The sequence below is a fragment of the Gopherus evgoodei genome, chromosome 10 (genome assembly GCF_007399415.2).
Source record: "Gopherus evgoodei ecotype Sinaloan lineage chromosome 10, rGopEvg1_v1.p, whole genome shotgun sequence".
Classification (NCBI taxonomy): Eukaryota; Metazoa; Chordata; order Testudines; family Testudinidae; genus Gopherus; species Gopherus evgoodei.
This window is the reverse complement of record NC_044331.1, coordinates 39543458-39557761: the sequence shown is the minus strand read 5'-3', so window position 1 is coordinate 39557761 and position 14304 is coordinate 39543458. Positions and strand designations below refer to the sequence as shown.

The window sequence follows — 14304 nt, the reverse complement described above, 5'->3', positions numbered from 1 at the left end:
CTTTCGTCTGGCCACTGCCTGGGTGCTGCTGGTTCTCTTTCTCTGGGCCTGGGTGGCTCCTTCTCCTCTTCTCCTCCCCCCCCTTTCTCCGGACAGTGGCATCTTCCTTTATGGTGATGGGTTTGTTGCCCCCTGGCGGCGAAAGGTGGCGAGTGGCCGTACAGAGGTGCTTTGCTGGCTGTGGGCACTGAAGCTGATGACCTGAGACTCCTAGAAATGTACAGCTGGGAGGGACCTCGCGAGGTCATCTAGTCCAGCCCCCTGCGCTGAGGCAGGGCTGAGTGTACCTAGAGCAGCCCTGCCAGGTGTTTGTGTAAAGACCAGGCTTTGTCTAGACTCGCAGAGCTGTACTGAGTGCAGGCAAGCCCCAGGGGGACACATGCACTCTCTAGCCGGGTTTTTAGGTTGCACTTATCGCTAGGGTATCTGAGTGTGGCAGAGTTCAGAACCCAGAAAGGCCAAGGGTCTAATATGCCTCCCGCCAGGGTTTTGATATTCTTCCCCCACAACCCCGTTCTTAGGTATATTCCTGGAGCCCCAGCTGTGGTCAGGGCCCCGTCCTGCTAGGCACTGTATATAATGAGAGAGAATCCCCGGCCCAAAGAGTTTACAATCTAGACACGGCCGAGGGCTGGGCTACACTAGGTACTTACCTCAGCATTGCTATACGGCTCTAGGGTGCGAAAAATCTGCATCCCAAGCTATAGTGACCTAATTACCACCTCTCAGGGAGCTGGATTACCTATGGTGATGGGAGAGCCCCTCCTGTCAGCGGAGGTAGTGTCTAGGCTGAAATGCTACAGCAATGCAGCTGCAGCGTATTAAGTGTTGCTGTCCCCAGGCAAAGGGTGACAGGGCAAGAGATGCACAGAAAAGAGTGACTCACCAGCAAGCCAGTGGCAGAGCTGAGTTTAGAACCCACCACCCCCGACTCGCAGTCCAGTGTCCTAACCGCTGGATCACACTGCTTCTCTGCCTTCTCCTTTGCTGTTCAGTCCTGCTTGTTGCTGTTCCTGGCTGTGTTAATGCCACAGAGAGTTTTGCACCTGGTTCTAAAGGCTGATCCCTGGGCTTCTCTCCAGGAAGATGCAAATGTTGAGGGTTGGTTTTGCCTAAAACGCCTCTGTTTGCACTTGCAAATTAGGCCCAGCCCTTGAGCTTCCGGGCAGGCTGCCTGCCTGCTGCCCCTCTTTGTGGCAAAGTTCCTGGCACGCTGTGGCCAGCTGTGGGAATTGGCGTGAATCCTGGAGTCGAGCATTTCAAAGCCACTGCCTCTAAGTACTTCAAACATATGAAACGGCGAGAGGGGTGTGTGCACGTCATTAATTAGCAGGATTCATATTAAAGTAGATCCTTAAAACTTAATTTCTGTGCCCGTTGTAGCCCGGGAATGAGATTTCAGAGAGGGTCTGTCTTCCCTTCCTCCCTGCTCCAGGGCCCTTGGCAGTGGTAAGTCAATACGGCTGCCGCTCGGCACCCACGTTTCGCCTGCCCTGACGCTCTGTCTCTGAGCGAGAAAGGCTCATTTGATGCTTTGGCCAATGACATCATGCATCTCCAGAGGTCAAGACAGCAAGAACAAAGCAAGGATTGTTACGAGTCCCGCGCAGCAGGGGCCTCTCTCAGCCCGATGCAGAGTCAAGACCCCCTGAAGGGCTGCCTGCTCACTCTAGCTTAGGGAGAAATCCTACATGGTGAGGAGTCTCTGTCTGATGCATGCTGGGTAGTGGAGACTTTTTAATCTCCTGCCCCAGCGGCCCCTCTTCCTTAGCTGTGCATTGGCTCAGTGCAGTAGAATACAGCAAGCCAGTTGCCAGCCCAGGAGCTGATTTAGCCTAAGGTGATGCCCCATCTGTTGCTGTCCATGGCATTGTGAACCGCAGTCACCTCATCTCCCAGGCACGAAGCAGCATTTCAGTAGGGGTCCTGTTTCACCCGGGAAGCTCGATGGCTCCACGCGCTCGAGATGCCAGTTGCGCTGCTGTTTGATTGTCAGTCGCCCTTGGCGTCCGGCCCCGGGGCCGATGCACCAGCCGCAGTGGGGAGCTCTCCTCCCAGCTGTCGGGGGGTGAAGCAGATGCCTACTAGCACCACATTTATTTATAGCAGGTTCTAGCTTGACTGTGCTGTAGACCTCCCTTGGATGAGCGGCAGCTGTGCTGCAGAGACACTAAGTATAGCCACTGGGGGCAGAGGGACAGGTGCTGTGGGTGGGAAAGGGAGAAGCAGCTGGCAAGCCTGTTGTACCTTCTGGTCAGGTGGCCTTCAGCCAACGGCAGGGCAAGTTGGATCTACCTTCTGGATTCAGAGATGCGAAAGGAGGGCAGGTGCCATTGGATATGCAGAGGCAGAGGAGGGAAGGAGAAGTTGCCCCAGCAGTCGGTGTGGGAGTTCAAGGTGAGGCAGCATACTGGCTCCCTGTGGCTCAGCTCCCGATCTGTGCAATGGGGAGAATAGAAGTGCCCTCCCTCCCAGGGCTGTGTAAGGGGAAACGCATCAAAGATCTGAGGTGCTCAGATACAGCAGTGATGGGGGGGGGCAGATAAACACCTAGCCAGCGGCTGACACCTGGCCCCATCTCAGGAGATCCCCCGTTTTTAGGGGATTTCAAACTATTGAGGCCGCAGCAGCTCCTCCCCACTTGCGACCCACTCAGCTGTGTCTCCAGCTTCAGCCTCAAGCACTGGTGGTTCTGTGCTTGTCTCTGGAGTCTCCCAGGACAGAGAGGGGGGCCACCAGGACTAGGTAGTATGAGGTGAAAAATGAAGCAGCGGAGCTAGGGGACCCTCCCCCAAGGCTGCCTCTAGGCATCAAAAAGAGGACTGATCGGTGGTTTTGCTTTCCATTTGGGAGCTAGGAGTTGAGGCACTTGGATTCTATTTCCAGTTGTGGGACTGGTCATGCAGAGGATGTCAGTCGGACTAGTGGATGACTCAGTTTCCCTGTCTGTAAGATGGGGGCAAGGGTAATGGCATTGATCTGTGGCAGTCCAGCCCCCTTCCTGGGGTGTTGTGAGCTTTGGTTATTGGATCTATGGGGTACCTCTTTGGTTCAGAGGTGGCAGTCAGTGTAGTGGGTTGAGGGGCTCAGGAGACCGGGAAATTCTCAGCTAAGGGAGGTACGCTCTGTGGATTCACCCTCCTCTCCCGAGTAGGCTTTGGGGGAGGGGTTATAGGGAGTTGCCTCCTCCCCTGATGGATCAGCCCCACCCCTCCTACCCCACTCCAGTTCCTGCAGCTGTTTCTTCTATTATGAGCGGATTTTTCTCCATCTGTGTTTGGCAGGCGCTGGCCTTAGGCTTGCCAGAGCACAGCTGACGTCACCATCCCCTCGGCCTTCCCCAGCCGGGCTGCAGGGTGCATTTCTAGCTGAGGTCGAGTCTGAGGGCTGTGTTCCCTGGAGCTCTAAGGGCATGAGGCCTGTAGCATCTCTCGGGTGCACAGATCTCTGGGGGTGGGGGAAGGGTTCCCGAGTTGGCTGCCCCCCCCCGACCTGTTTGGTTTCAACCCCTGCACAGTTGACACCCAGCAAGCTGGAGTCTCGGGATTCCTCTGCCTGCTGGGCTTTGCAGCAGAAGGGTCCGTATGGGGGTGTCTGAGAGGTGAGGGGCCAAGTGGGCGTCCCAGGGCATGGAGTCAGAGTGTAAGGGGCCGGGAGAAGGATCCTTATAGGAACCAATTGGTTTGCATGGCTGTTCCCGCACCTGCTGAATCTCCCAGAGTTCTGTGTCCAAGGAATCTCTCTCAGAGATCCCCATGCCCCACCACCACCCACATACGCACCCCAGTATAATCTCAGCCCACTGCTGTGGTTTCTGATGGCCTCGTGGCCAGAGCACTCACCCCAGGCCAAATCGCTGGGCCATCCTTGCTCTTGGGGCTTGCGAGGGGAAACCCTCCCTGCCCTGGTCTGTTCTTTCTTCTGTAGTGCATTGAGCATCCTCTAAAAGCGCCTGTTGCTTCTCCGCACAGACGTGTCCGTGCACCGGTCTGTGAAAGTGGAGAGGCAGTGGGTGAAGGAAAATACCATTGGACAAAGCGATCTCAGAGCTCAAAGAGTTTCAAGTGCCAGCAAGGAGCGATCTCTCTAGCATGGGTCAGGGCTAGACAGACTAGTGTTAACAGTGGAGAGCAGGGGGAACCACCGAAGCTTCCCTGATCGGTGGCGGGTTCTGTTGAGCTGCCGTGGTTCAGACGGGAGCTTGGAAGGAGATGGCTCTTTCTCCCCGTTGTGCTGAGTGGACAATGGTGGGATCAAGGTGTAAGATGGAGGCTGTAGTTCTGGCTACTGCCAGCAGGAGGTAGTCTCTCATTTTACCTGTTCAGCAGCTGATGGCTCCTTCCAGCCAGGCAGCCGTGAGCTCTGGTCTGCTAGGGGGTGAGTGGCTGTCCCGACATGTGAGGGGCCCTGCCAGGCCTGTGTGGGTTTAGGACTGGACTGAGCTGATTGTGAGGGAGGGTTCTCCCATCCTGCGGGGTGGGGGAGAGGTGCTACATTGAGATGGGAGGGTAACATCCATGTGGCTGGACTGGGAGCATGAGCTTCCAATCCCCTGTCCAGCCCCACCCCACCTCCAGCTGCCTGGTTACAGGTGGCTTGCTGCAGCCCCAGGGCAAAGGGAGATCCTAGTTCTAGTCCCCAGCGGCTGTGGAAAGGGATCCAGATCCCTCTCCGTGGGTGTGCGTTACCTCTCCCCTCACTGAGCCCTTCCCGAGGGAGGGGTGCAGTTGCCTCCCTTTGTTCTAGTGGCCCATGCGGTGCTGTCATTAACATCGCTCCCCCGCACTTCTGCACTAACTGCAGTGCCCTGGGGAGCCCTTTCAATCACACTGAAATCCTGTACTGGCGGGTCACTTCAGGTTAAGGAGGTTTGAAGAGGAAGGAGGAGGCTGATGAGCAGCAAGATTCATAGTCCCAGATTCCAAGGCCAGAAGGAACCATCTAGTCTGACCAGTACAGCACGGGCCAGAGACCTGCCCCACAATAATCCCCAGCGCAGGGTTTTAGCAGAACAGCCAGGCTGCATTTAAACACCGTCAGTGGTGGAAAACCCGCCGTGACCCTTGGTAAATTGTTCCAGTGGTTAATGACTCTCACTGTTAAAAACTTACACTTGATTTCCAGTCTGAATTTGTCTAGCTTCAGCTTCCAGCCATAGGATCGTGTTCGACCTTTCTCTGCTAGATGGAAGAGCCCTCTGTTTAAATATTAGTTCCCAGGTAGATACTTGTAGACTGTAATGAAGTCACCCCTTAACCTCTTTGTTAAGCTAAACAGATTACACTCCTCGAGGTTTACTTCAGGGCAAGGTTTCTATTCCCTTAATCATTCCCGTGGCTCTTCTCTGACCCCCTCTGCCATTTATCACCATCCTTCTTGAATTGTGGGCACCAGAACCGGACAGAGTATCCCAGCAGCAGTGGCACCACAGTGCCAAGTCCGGAGGTAACATAACCTCTCTGTTGCTTCCCGAGCTTCTCTGTTTTACACATCCCAGGATTGCAGCCGCCCTTTTGGTCACCACCTCGCACTGGGAGCTCATTTCAGCCAATTTTCTACCACGACCCCAAATAGTAGTCGCTGCTTCCCAGGATAGAGTGCCCCCACAGTGACACCCCTGCCCCCTCCCCCCCCCCCGGAGTAGTTCCAGAGCTCTCCTGCCATGAGGGCATCCACTGCGAATCTAAGGAGTGGAGAGTCCGGGCCACAAAGCCTTGAGCCACATCGGTTACAGCAGTCGCTCCCTGAATATGTGCGTAGAGCTAGATAGACAGAGCTGCCATCATTTGTTAGAATTTATTCTTTGTGTTACAGCAGCAGCCCAGTCATGGACCAGCCCCCTGTTGTGCTAGGCGCTGTACATCACAAAACAAAAAGACAGTCCCTGCCCTATAAAGCTGATAATCATTTCTTTGTGGGAATATTAGTGTTCCCCACCATCCCAACTCAGCTAGATCCATAGGTGCTGACTTCCTCTTGACCCGGGAGGGTGCTCAACCCCCACCTCCAGCACAGACCCTGTCCCCACTCCCCCCTTCCTCCAAGCCCCCGCCCTTGCCCCGCCTCTTCCTGCCCCCCACTCCACCCCCTCCCTGCCCCTTTCCTCCCCTGAGCACACCCTGTCCCTGCTCCTTCCCTTCCTTCTCAGCACCACTGACAGCTGTTCTGTGGTGTACAGGAGGCGCTGGGAGGGAGGGGAACGAATTGATCAGGGGGGCCGCAAGCGGGAGGTGCTGGGGGCAAAGGGGGAGCTGGCTGCGGGTGATGCTAAGCACCCACTAACTTTTTTCTGAAGCGCTCACAGAGTCGGCACCTGTGCCTAGATCTCACAAAAAGCCTGATAGGATTTGACTCAAACTTCCCAAGACCGTTCCCCCTCAGTCAGAGACCAGATCTGGAAAATATCAGCCCGAAAGATGAGAATTTGGGTTAGTTATGAGGGACTGAGAAAGGGGAGTTATAATGGAAACTCTCTCTGGCAACCTTCATGCTCCAGCTGTAGCTGCGAGGGACAGAAATACCGACAATATGCCACTCTAGGGGAGGGAAGGGAAATACCCCAACAGAAAGAGTGCCAGGGGTTCCCCCAGCTGGAGCACAGCACATGAGAGTGGAGTAATACTATGTGGGCAGAACTCAGAAGAAACTTCTGCTTGGGCTTTGTTGGCCTATTTCAACTTCCACCTGGCTGGGTCAGTCAGCAGAGCATGAGACTCGCTCTCGGGCTGCCGGGTTCGAGCCCTACATTTGAGTGAGCAGTACAGGCAGTGTGGCCTAGTGACGAGAGAGCTGGACTGGGACTCGGGAGACCTGGGTTCTGTTTCTGGCTTTGCCACTAGCCTGCTGGGTGACCTCAGGCAAATTGCTTCAGCACCCCGTGCCTCAAGTGCCAAATGAAGCTGACCTCTTTTGTGAGATGCCCTGAGATCTACTGAGGGGCAAGCACTATACAAGAGTAGGTGGTGTTATTGTCTGCCCTGTTGGCTGCTTCTTTGCAACAAATAGAGGAAGAGAAAAGGATCCAACCTCTGGAGCTTGTGGAAATATTGGCCTCCCGCAGGCTGCTTGAACTGACTGTGTCTGCTGCAGTGATGCTGGCATGGGAACACACAGGCTTGTGTGTGCGCTCTTCCACCCCCAGCAAGTGATGGGGGAACACAGGCTCCTTCTCCCAGCTCCCATGGCCAGAAGAGCTGCACGCCCCCATGCCGCCGGAGGCGCCCCCACCAGCTTTCACTTCAGCAGGCTGTAGCATGACTCCTGCAACTGTGTATTCGGGTTGCCTTCCCCTGTGAGCTTTACAAACCCCGCTGCCCTGCTTCCACGCCATCTGTGAGTCTGACACTTCTGTTAAACACGCCCGCCTGCAGAGGCTGAAGCCCACTGCAGCACTCCTAGCCCTTAGCCACCTACATTATGCTTGTCTACCTTGTCTGCCTCTGCTCTGCTACCAGCAGAGGCTGTTCCTCTGTGCTCTGGGTCCTGCTCCCATCCTGCTGGTCAACGGCCAGAGGGACGCAGTCAAGCCAGGAGCATGGGTGGATGAGGCTTTGTCAGTCCTTCCGCCCCAGTTCAGCATCCTCCAGCGGCTGCCTCCAAACTGGAAATGGATTAGTCCCCAGGGTGTTAAACACCACGAGCTGTATTCTCGGCTTGTGTGCATCACCTTAGCTCCCTGTTTCCAGCAGCTGTGGCTCTGGCCCCTCGGCATTAGCCTGAGTCATTAAAGGTTAAAGCAGAGCCCTTGGCATCACCTGAACTGAAAGTAAAAGGCTCTGAAATGTTCATATAGTGTCGCTGCCAGGTGTAAAGTCATATTTAAGGAACCTAGTGTGCCCTGTCCCTGGCAACGCCGGAGATGGTTTAAACGGAACGAAAAGGTTTAAAACATTTAATGAGTAGTTCATCACTTGCGCTGCTTTTGTCTTTGTCCTTGAGTCGTTCCAAGCAGAGACATCGAGCTGGTCAGTTCCACGCTTCCCGGTTCTATGCACTAGCAGAGTGCTGCAGGGTTTGGGGTAATGATGATGATGACCTATTAGCACGTGTAGCACCTCGAAGCTGTAATGAAATCGGGGCCTCACCTAGGCTGGGTGCTGTACAGACACCTAGTACAAGACAGTCCTTGCCTTGATGAGCTTGCAACCTAAATAGACAAGACAAAGGATGGGAGAAAGAAGGGTTGATCTCTATCTCTGCAGACATTGTACGAATTGAGTAAACTCCTCTGTTTTTATTTTGGTTTGGTTTGTGTCTTGTTAATAATGAAAAGGTTTCTACTTATCAGTTCTAGCAGATCACAGTGGTGGGGCTCGGAGTTCTGGGACTTGCTATGCAAAGTCCTGGACTGGTTCCAAATAGCACTGCTACTTCTGAGGGACCAGTGACAGTTCAAGCTCTGCTACCTAGTGAATCCCCAGCCCCAGTGCTGGAAACAAATGCTGTACAGCATTAAAAATCTGGGATTCTTATCTTTTCAGTGGTATAGCCCTTGCAGTACTGTAAGACGTGAGATCTTAAATGATCTCTGGGTTATCTTCTTGTCTGTTATTTCTCCACCAGTTCAATTCCAGCTTGAATGTGGGAACTGTTATCTAGGGAACAGATAGCACTAGAAACTGGTGGTTTATATCATCTGAAAGCAGCTGGGATTCATAGCTTTCAAGTGGTATTAAATTCCAATCTCCAACTCGAGTGGTCACAAGATACCAGCTGCCAAAATGATGCCAGCTTTGAAGTGGGAGTTGGCGAAACAAGATGGCAGCCAGAAGGATGTGATTTTAAAAGTAGAATTGTCCCCCTTTATTTGTCACTCCCCAGATCTGCTCTCTGTGTGGTCTCAGAATCCCCCTTTGCTGACTTGAGTGACGAACGACGTTGATGCCGAGTGTAGAGCGGACACAGCAGCAGGAGAGGGAGCTGGATTCTATTCTGGCTCCAGAATTCTCTTCTGTTGCAGAATTCTGGATTCTGTTGCATCGGCTGCAACATTGTTCACTAAATGCCAGTTGTAGAATCTGGGTCCTTGGCGACGCATGAGCCTGGAAGATGCCAGCCTGACCCAAGCTGAGTGTGTGGGGCTGGCACTCAGAAGGAACTGAGCTGTTTGGTTAGAGAAAACAACCCTCGACTCACAAAAGGGCATTATCACAGTCGCTCATCAGCATGTAATGAAGCTTAAATCAATTAAAGTAATGCCCAGGTTTCCGGCACTAAGTATCGTCCTCTCTCTGTGCTTCAGAGCCCCAGCTGGAAAACGAAGATAATGCTTTTCTCCCTCTGTGCATCTGTGGTGTCTGTGTGCACTGTGAGCTCTTTGGGCAGGGACTGTCTCTTGTGCTGTGTTTGTATAGTGCCTCGCACCGTCACATCTGGAGCTGTTAATCGAGCTGCTGCCAACAGACCAATAAATACATTTAACAATGGTGACCTGGTAGGAATCAGTACATGTGGTTTTAGGCCAGTGAACTTTTCCAGTGATGGTTGTGAGTTGAAAAGAAACGTGATCTATGGGGTTTTAGAAAATTTAATAAATTAAATATTAATTAGCCAGACTTCTTAGGTGAAGATCCGTGGTCAAGGTATGAAAAGGGCCCTGTCCCACTCTTGCTTAGGTATCAAAGAAGCTGTGATAAGCCTAGACTTGTGAAACTGAATTCAACCAGGCTTTGTGCTTCCTCTTGGGATGGAGAACTGGCCTGGGTGACTGCAGCCCAAAGCATTGAATTGAAAGCCCTGTTTTAATACTTATCTGAGCCCATCCTGACCTTTAATGTGTTTGTCCTCGCAACATCACCATGGGGTAGGGTCATTGAGCAGATGAGGAACTGACGGATAGAGACTAAGAGATTTTCCCAAGGTCACACAAGAAGTCTGTGGCAGAGCAGTGACTTGAACCTGGGTCTCCTAGGCTTCTGTTCTGACCACTGGACCATCATTCCCCTCTCTCTCTTCCACTTGGTGTTGGAATGATTGAGCATCTGACCAGAACAATAGGGTGTTTCAAGTTTTCTGTTCTTTCCTCTGGTGGCTGGTAGCGAACTCCAGCTGCACCTCTGTAGAGATGTTGCTCGGTGAAGCTTGTGGAATCCCAATTCTCACCAAGGGTGCAGCGACTTACAGGATTCCTGTGTCTGGCTTTCGCCAGGATCTGTTCTTGCCGAGCTTCAGGCTTCCCAAAGGGGCTGATCTGTAACCAGGAACACCATTCTGAGCGCTATAAAACAAAGCATACTTCGGGGGAGAGTCCAGAAGCTGTCACTGCATTTCCAAAGCAAATGTCTCCTTTCTTTTTTTTAAGCCAAATGGCAACCCCATGCGGGCTGGCTTATGACATCCCTGAATTGGACCAGAAGGGGGAGTTTGAGACATACAGGACAGAGATGTTAGTACAGCCGTACAGCCCTGGTAGGCAGGCATGGTGAGAAAAGGAGCACAGGAAACTGACCTGATATTTCGTTAAGGCAGCATGGGCCTAGTGGTTAGAGCAGGAGGGACTAGTAGTCAGGCCTCCTGGGTTCTGTTCCTGGTTTTGTGAGGGAAGTGGGATCTAGTGGTAGAGTACCAGCAGGGTGGGAGATGGGATTTGGGAGTCAGGACTCCTGGGTTCTATCCTGCATTGGTCCAATGGATGAGACACTGGTCTGTTGCTCAGGAGACCAGGGCTCTGCCACTGAGCGGAGTGGGCAGGCCACTTCCCCTTTCTACCTGTCTCTTCCTGTGTGTCCCTACGGTGCCTGGCACCGAGGGGTGCAGATCTCAGTCATGGAGTCCCTAGGTACTGCTGCAACGTGAACAATTGGCAATGGAATGGAAGGGGGTCACATGACAGGTGCCATCTGTGGCTTTGTGAATTGGTGAACCCGGGGAGAGATCGCTTAGAACAGCACGTCCTCTGCAAATGCTGATGAAAAGCAAAACAGGCTGGCAACAAAGCTGCCATGAACTTAAGGTGGTTCTCAGCCCCACCCCCCAAGGCTGCCTGTGCCCTCCGTTTCCTTCATTCTAATAGAAACCCTCTGTATCCCAGGCTGACGACTCTCAACCAGCCCCCTGCTGCGCTGGGTGCCAGATCTGGAGCGGGGCATGCAGAGAAATGTTCTCTGTTCTGGTCTCCAGTTACACACCTGTTAGTAGCTGCCTATGCCTCTTGCCTGCACAGGTACCTGTGTCAGCTGAGCCCTTAGCTAGTGAGTAGCATTAGCGTGTGTGGTAAGCGTGCGTGCGAGCAGTTTCCTGATTGGAGCTACTGACAGTGCATGAGGGGCTATGCTTGGAGTCCAGCTCTGTTGATTGGCGTGTGATGTGGGCCAGGGGGTGTTGTGACCTAGTGGATTATGTAAGAAACTGGGAGGTTCCGAGTTCTGATCCCGACTCTTCTGCTGATTCCGTGCCTCGGTTTCCCCTTGTGAACAATGGGGCTGATACTTCCTTGCCTCGCAGGAGCTGTGGGGCATGATTTGATGGCTGGATGATGCTTTAATGCTACATAAATGATAATCACTCAGCCACCTGCACACCCAGGAAGTAATGGAATTGGCAAACAGCATGAAGGCTTGTACTAGGGCCTAGATACTGCACCAACACCCCCCACTTCTTGGACATAACTGAGGTGGGAGTTGGGGAGAAAGGTCCCCAGAACTGCCCTTCCCTGCTGTAATAGCTTTCCCCGAGCAGGAACAGGGAGGAGAGGACACACAGTCAGTTTCTTCCCTGCTCCCTTGGAAGGAGGAGCCAGCCTTTTGCTTCTGAAGGATCCAGGCCCACATGGTGGCTGATTGATGCTAATCAGCAGCACCAGTTGTATCACAGAGGACTGGCTATGTCTGGTAATTGCAGGGGTGTGTGTCCCCTTTGGGGCAGTGTTTCTCAATCTCTTTACCATTGTGGGCCACAATGCTACCTGTGTGGCCCTGAGCCTGTGACATGGGCCGCAGCTATGTGCTGATTGAGCCACAGATGGGCCGCAGGTTGAGAACCACTGCTCTGGGGGAACCCAGGGATCTGTTACTGCCAGGAAGCAGGAGACGGGGCTGTGGGTACTGTGCTGCACTGGAAACAGTAGAACTAACTGCTGTTTACACCCAGCTACCTGCAAAATTACCTCTCAAGCTGCACCACTGGGGGCAACATCCCCCAAAAGTTCCCCCAGCGGAGTTTTCCCATAGCAGCGACCTTGTTACTTTAAGGGATTGTCTACACTGCATTGTAAACCTGGGCTGAAACTCCAGTTTAAGCCCAACCCCACTTCCCACTGTCCACACACTTGGGTCTGCAAGCGCTCAGCACTTGGGTCCTAGGACCTGCCAGGGGAGTGGGGGCCAAGCTCAAGACCTGCCCAAGCCCTGTCATTTTGCAGTGTGGAGGCAGGTCAAGCTGCAAATCGAGTCAGAAGGTCGGTGTAGTGCAATAGGGACACGTTAGCACGGCTGTGAGACCTGGGTCCAGCAATTGTAAATGCAGAGTGGATGCTCAAGCAGGGACTCGAGTGCCATGGGTACAATGCAGCGTGGGTGTCCCCTCAGTGCACAAACTGGGAATGCTGATCGCCACCACCCGTAGAGGGACGGACTGTGAATTGGATTGTTGGCTCCTACAGAAGCGCTGAAGATATGGGCTTGGTGCAGAAATTACCAGGCAAGGTTCTCTGGCCTGTGCCGTGCAGAAAAGTGAGGATCGCAGTAATCCCTTTAGCCTTCATAACTATGGTTCGGTGACTAGCAACCTATCAGCTGGAGGTGGCAGTTCATAGAGTGTTTGGATGATTTGGAATTGAATTGATGTATCTGGCTTGGTTAATTTTTTTTTTCCTACTTAAGCCCTCTTATGAGTGTGTAAGTGGTGTCCCCTTGCAGGGGGGTGTCCTTCCCCTTCCTGACTTGCCTTGAAGTGTGTTCTCTAGCCCTCTCCCAGTGCAGGGACAGGGTACATGTGGATCAGTTTGTTTTGCCAAGCTTTGGGGGAGGAATCTCTCTGGGGGGTCGGGGGCCAGCTGTTCATCTCATTGGCCCAAGAGCTGAATGGCAAGTGGGTTAAAGCCGAACTGAGACCCCCCCCTAACTGTGTATGCTGGTCTTGGCTTCACCCCCACCCCCAATGGATAGCCAGGGAGGTTGGGGACTGAAACCACGTCCCTTTTCCCCCAGACCTGCAGCAGCTCAAAGTGGATGAAGCCAAAATCCTCACTCAGGTTTGGATCCTCCCCCCACCAGATGGAGTTGCTGCCACAGAGCTGGGCTGAGACAGGCCGTGCCACGCCCCTTCCCAGAGCTCCATCAGGCCAGCGATGGTCTGAAAGCTTGAGACAGGGGACAGTGTTAATTCCCAGACGCGCTCCTCCCCCCCTTGCCTGGCTGAGACCTAGATCGGGGGGAGGGGCAGTGAAACGTGCATGATCTCCACCCTGTCTGTCCCCCTGCAGCATCCCAGGGAGTGGGGAGAAACCCCCACCAGGCTGTTTGTGCTCCAGAGAAGAACCCGGTTTGTTTCACAGCTAGCACACAAGGGAGGCCTCTTCCCAGCAGCCGCAGCTCGCTTGGGTGCAAATTGAGTCTCTGTATTTCTGAATGGCGCTCAGCGGCCTCATCCGCCTACCCCAACCACTTCCTGTTTGTTCTGTCAAATCACACTGGTGCCCTGGGGTCCTCACAGCATCAGAGCAGCACAGAGACAGGGTGGGGGAGGGCTTAGTGCTAGTGGTTGGCTTCCAAGACTTCAGCGGCTTCTGCCCTTGCTTCCCCCCAGTGTCACCGAAGTGGGAGAAGCTGGAAAATCCACTCGCCTGCTCCCTGGCAGTGAGCAAGGTGCTTTCCTGGCACATGTGGAGAAGAGAGAGGCAGGGCTTAAGCCATCCATTCCTACAGAACTTAACCAGCCCTTCTTGATCTTCGCCACGGTCAGAATCTGTCCTGATGCAGCCGTGCCCTTCCAGCAAGAGGTAGAAGCATGTAATGGACATGCTTGGTCAGTTTCCGGGGTGCTGTCCCATCCCTGGGGGAAGCAGTGGAAGAATTGTCAGTTTCACTCTGCTGCAGCTCCTAGGTGCAGAGACAGGCCCTAGAGCTGTTCACACTGGGAAGGACTCATGAAACGAGGGCAGAATAGCTATCCCCACAGAGCATGCAGGAGGCAGTGTCGGGGTAGGACAGCAGAAAGCTTCTGTGCATACCGCAGTCAGGACTATGGGTGTGAGATGGTTGGGGGAAGGGAGAGAGTACAAGGTCCTTCCTTCTAGTAACCCAGGAGCCAGAGAGTCAGGCCTTTGGATTCATCAGACGCCTGCTAGGCAGTGGCTGATCCAAACAA

The 14304-nt window shown here is 53.5% G+C and overlaps 1 protein-coding gene across 3 annotated transcripts in view; it reads left to right on the top strand.

The window, feature by feature from the left end:
• The window catches only part of CSK (C-terminal Src kinase), a 61797-nt gene that overhangs the window by 31082 nt on the left and 16411 nt on the right, over positions 1-14304 (top strand). The window contains exon 2 of one of the 3 annotated variants that reach the window (XM_030577640.1): positions 13744-13894. The exons of 1 other annotated variant lie outside the window; for it this stretch is intronic. The gene's annotated coding sequence lies outside the window, so the exon portion shown is untranslated. Of the gene's footprint in view, positions 1-13743; positions 13937-14304 lie in introns of all 3 variants that reach the window. One more of the 3 variants, XM_030577641.1, reaches the window with a different exon arrangement.